This window comes from Triticum dicoccoides, chromosome 2A (assembly GCF_002162155.2).
Source record: "Triticum dicoccoides isolate Atlit2015 ecotype Zavitan chromosome 2A, WEW_v2.0, whole genome shotgun sequence".
NCBI lineage: Eukaryota > Viridiplantae > Streptophyta > Magnoliopsida > Poales > Poaceae > Triticum > Triticum dicoccoides.
The window spans coordinates 523,325,117-523,330,489 of record NC_041382.1 but is presented as its reverse complement, the minus strand read 5'-3'; positions in this window follow the sequence as shown (position 1 = coordinate 523,330,489).

Below are 5,373 nucleotides of genomic sequence, written 5' to 3'. Positions count from 1 at the left end.
CTTCGAATTATCAGTTTGGTTTGGCCTACTAGATTGATCTTTCTTGCAATGGGAGAAGTGCTTAGCTTTGGGTTCAATCTTGTGGTGTCCTTTCCCAGTGACAGTAGGGGCAGCAAGGCACGTATTGTATTGTTGCCATCGAGGATAACAAGATGGGGTTTTCATCATATTGCATGAGCCTATCCCTCTACATCATGTCATCTTGCTTAAGCTGTTACTCTGTTTTTAACTTAATACTCTATATGCATGCTGGATAACGATCGATGAGTGGAGTAATAGTAGTAGATGCAGGCAGGAGTCGGTCTACTTGTCTCGGACGTGATGCCTATATACATGATCATACCTAGATATTCTCATAACTATGCTCAGTTCTGGCAATTGCTCAACAGTAATTTGTTCACCCACTGTAGAATAATTATGCTCTCGAGAGAAGCCACTAGTGAAACCTATGGCCCCCGGGTCTATCTTTATCATATTAATGTCCTACTACTTAGTTATTTCATTTGCTTTTTTCTTTGCCTTTATTTTACTTTGCATCTTTATCACAAAAATACCAAAAATATTATCTTAACATATCTATCAGATCTCACTCTCGTAAGTGGCCGTGTAGGGATTGACAACCCCTATTCGCGTTGGTTGCGAGGATTTATATGTTTTGTGCAGGTACGACGGACTCGCGCGTAGCCTCCTACTGGATTGATAACTTGGTTCTCAAAAACTGAGGGAAATACTTATGCTACTTTGCTGCATCATCCCTTCCTCTTCGAGGAAAACCAATGCAGTGCTCAAGAGGTAGCATTCCACCCTTAATTTGTCTAGTAGGCCTCTCCCACCATCTTCGAGAAGCAACTCCATCACCCATCCAGCACTCTACCCCTCTCCCTCCCTCTCTCTCTCCTCTCTCTTTCTGTCCCATCCTATTTCCCGTCCTTCAGTTATGTATGGATGTCGACCCATCTCCCTCAAGACATAGCTGGGTCTCTCCTTCTCAGCACATACACGAGTCGTTCTACCTCTATAGTTAGGCCTCTACCTACCCATCCCCCACCCCCTCCCATAGACACACACCGATACATCGAGCTCTCTAGTAATGTCTCCCTGCCACACACAAACTTGACCTGTGCCCTCTGATGTTCCGGTAGGTCCGTCGCCCTATATATTTGACTTGCACACACACACACACACACACACACACACAATTTCGATGGCTCTCTTCATCGATCTCGCACCCACCCACTTGATCCTCTCTTCGACTCTATCGATATCTATGACCCCTCCCTCTCTTCTCATGGATCGCCCGACCATCTATATATGATATGGACAGGACTCCATGTCACACACATTGCATGCAAAATTTTGTTTGAGATGTCATCGACACATATTCCCACAAATACATTCACGAAATCAACCTCCCCCCAAAATAAAAAACACTCATGAATGCACAAGCCATTTATCTAGGTTTGTATCTCTCACACACACCCACGTAGGTGGGGGACGTGCACGAAGAGAAGAGGTGCACGCACGGCGCATGTACTCTCGTCTCTTTCCCAACCACACCCGCGTGGGTACACGGTGGAGCTCATTTCTGTACGAAAAGGCAGCCCACGTGGTAATTTGACACGTGTACTGGTTGTCCACTAGATGGAGGGAGGATCGTCGACCACGGTTGAACAAACAAATTGCGTCTTGACATGTTATGTTAAAAAAGAGGAAAACCATGTGGGGCCTACCTTAGAGGCAAGGCTCTATACACACTGGAGTACTTTTGATGTGTCCCATCAACTCGCAGAATGAGGAGAAGCTTCTTAGTATGCCGTCTCCCCCGACCACGGGCGTGGTGGTTCGCATGATGAGGTGAAGCTTGATTACTACTAGTAGTACTATACGCCTTACGCCCGCTCCCTCGCCCACGCGCGCGGTGGCTCGCAGGACGAGGAGAAAATTTTACTAGTCCCTCCGTTTACTCCTCGTCCCTACTACCTTGGTTAGAGAGATTATCATATTGTTTGGAATATATATGTCCTTTAGTAGATTTCAATATGAACTATTGGTACATACTGCAAACACTGATGTATATAGACGTATTTTAGAGTGTAGATTCACTCATTTTGCTCCGTATGTAGTCCATATTGAGGCTCTGTTTGGTTCATAAGTCCTAGGACTTTTTCTAGTCCCAACTAAAAAGTCCCTCCCTGTTTGTTTTCAGGGACTAAAAAGTCCCTAGTCCCTCCCTAGAGGTTATTGAATGACCATGTTACCCCCGGTATACAGAAAAATAACAACCAAACAACACCATGGGGCGGTGGGGCAATGGGTGCAGGGAGGGGCATTGTTGGAAAAGTCCCAAAAAAGACGCTCCTTGAGAGTCTTCTTCCTTAAGTCCCAAAAAGCAAGTTTTAGTCCCTAGTAGTCCCTCCTGTTTGGTTAAAAAGTTTCTAAGAGGGACTTTTTCTAGTCCCCACACTAAAAAGTCCCTGGAAACAAACACCCCCTGCATAAAATTGAGACACTTATTTTGGAACGGAGGGAGTACATATTTGCTATGATCTGTCAATCATTGAGATGCAATAGCATGCATGTTAGTCTCCTTTGTATTTGATGAAATGTTGCAACGGGCAACCTTGGACCCAAGATACATGTAACAGAAGCTGGAAGCTTCATAGCATTGTATTATCTCGCTGATAAATCATAGTACATACTATACTAGTACTTCCTCCGTTCCTAAATATAAGTCTTTGTAGAGATTTCACCATGAACCACATATGGATGTATATAGATGCATTTTAAGTGTAGATTCATTCATTTTGTTCCGTATGTAGTCCACCTAGTGGAATCTCTACAAAGACTTTATATTTAGGAACAGAGGGAGTACTATGTAAAGAGTTAGGTGTCGCACGGTGTCCAGAAAATATGGTGATAGTGTGAGGTGGGCCATGTAATCACTGAGCCTGCGTGTTTTCACTACTCTTGCACTCCTCGCCGTAAGAATGGAGAAAATTGTAATCTAGTAGTACCTCCTTTTGCCGAAAGCGTGGGACATCCACCAGTCCTACCACCTCAGTAATAATGACCAATGAGCCATCAAATCACATAGACCGAGCAGTAAGTTGGACGGACGAAGCAACCATCACTCTTGAATCCGCTTCTCCCTTCAACGCAGGAGCCAGTGAGAGGTCGCGTCCGCTCTGGCCGGGCATAAATGCGGCACCGATTCTGTGGAACGGTGCTGACCGTTTCGGGCGGGAAGCGCGCGCGGGCGACAGAGGGGCTTTGGGTGGGCCAGGCTGGTCAGGAGCGGGCATGGCAGCTGTCCGCCTGTCCCTACCGGACGGCTGGAAACGAGAGGATGCACCGACTCTCGTGGCTAAAATCGTACACTACACACCATCTCTCTGTAGGAGTAGGTCGATCTGTCGCTCTCTCTAACACATACATGCTGTTAAACACACACACACACACACACACATACGCACACGCACACACAGGTTCATAGAATAGGGAAATCATGCGAGTGCGAAGCCACATGAAGTGAGATACAAATGGAGTACGTACAAGAAGCGAAGAGGTGACGAATATTCCATCAAACCTGGACTGAGGAGTAGTACTCCCTCTGTCTAGGTGTTAAGTCATCTTACGGAAATCAGATATTCCCAAAATGTTTAGGCGTCGTCCATTAACTGCGCATCTCAATCCCCTCTTGGCCTCGTTGCTAGCGAGCGTTGTTACTTGGGGAGCGTTTGGATCCTTAGCAAGAACAGCTTATAGCATTGCCGGGCAAGGTTAGGCATTTGGAACTATTAAAATATGTTAGCTTTTGTGGGCCAGCTAGCTTGGGTGGGCTAGAAGAACCTTGCTAGCTCAGGAGAGCCAGATGGGCTCGCTTCCGACGGCAAACTTCGCATAGTAGTAACATAGACTAGTAACATATGCATGTTACTAGTCCAGGTTACTCACCACTATGACCAGCCTAAGCAATGTAACCAAACACTCCTTACTCTGCCTTGTTATCTCCCCCAGAAACCCGATGCATGGAGCGCAACTACGCGTTGATCAGTCAAGAAATCAAAGTCGGCTTACATGTGGGTTAATGCATGGCCCTGCATGGTAGCTAAAACGTCATCTCTGAGTTGTTTGGATTAATTGTTGCATTTAGAGACAGAAATCAGGGCTTTGATTGGAGGAATGACTGATGTCTACTACACAACCTTCTTGCGAACGTTGTTGGGCCTCCAAGTGCAGAGGTTTGTAGGACAGTAGCAAATTTCCCTCAAGTGGATGACCTAAGGTTTATCAATCCGTGGGAGGTGTAGGATGAAGATGGTCTCTCTCAAGAAACCCTGCAACCAAATAACAAAGAGTCTCTTGTGTCGCCAACACACCCAATACAATGGTAAATTGTATAGGTGCACTAGTTCGGCGAAGAGATGGTGATACAAGTGCAATATGGATAGTAGATATAGGTTTTTGTAATCTGAAAATATAAAAACAACAAGGTATCTAATAATAAAAGTGAGCGTAAACGATATTGCAATGCTAGGAAACAAGGCCTAGGGTTCATACTTTCACTAGTGCAAGTTCTCTCAACAATAATAACATAATTGGATCATATAACTATCCCTCAACATGCAACAAAGAGTCACTCCAAAGTCACTAATAGCGGAGAACAAACGAAGAGATTATTGTAGGGTATGAAACCACCTCAAAGTTATTCTTTCGGATCGATCTATCATAGAGTTCGTAGTAGAATAACACCTTAAGACACAAATCAACCAAAACTCCAATGCCACCTCAAGTATCCGTGGGTATGATTATACGATATGCATCACACAATCTCAGATTCATCTATTCAACCAACACAAAGAACTTCAAATAGTGCCCCAAAGTTTCTACCGGAGAGTCAAGACGAAAACGTGTGCCAACCCCTATGCATAAGTTCACGAGGTCATGGAACTCGCAAGTTGATCACCAAAACATACATCAAGTGGATCACATGATATCCCATTGTCACCACAGATAAGCACGTGCAAGACATACATAAAGTGTTCTCAAATCCTTAAAGACTCAATCCGATAAGATAACTTCAAAGGGAAAACTCAATCCATTACAAGAGAGTAGAGGGGGAGAAACATCATAAGATCCAACTATAATAGCATTAATTTTTTTGTTTCACCCTCTGACTGGTGGGACCCAACGTACTACGTGGAGAGAGGTAAGGTGACTAAGGCTGCATTATTTCTGCACCACTGTGGATAGTCTTACCACCAAAGCCACATGACACGATTATGATTTAAATCCCAATGACTCCCACACAAAAAAATGTCATGCTTGTCACATGAATGCAGGAATGTATAAAAGGTTATTTTCCTCTCGTTG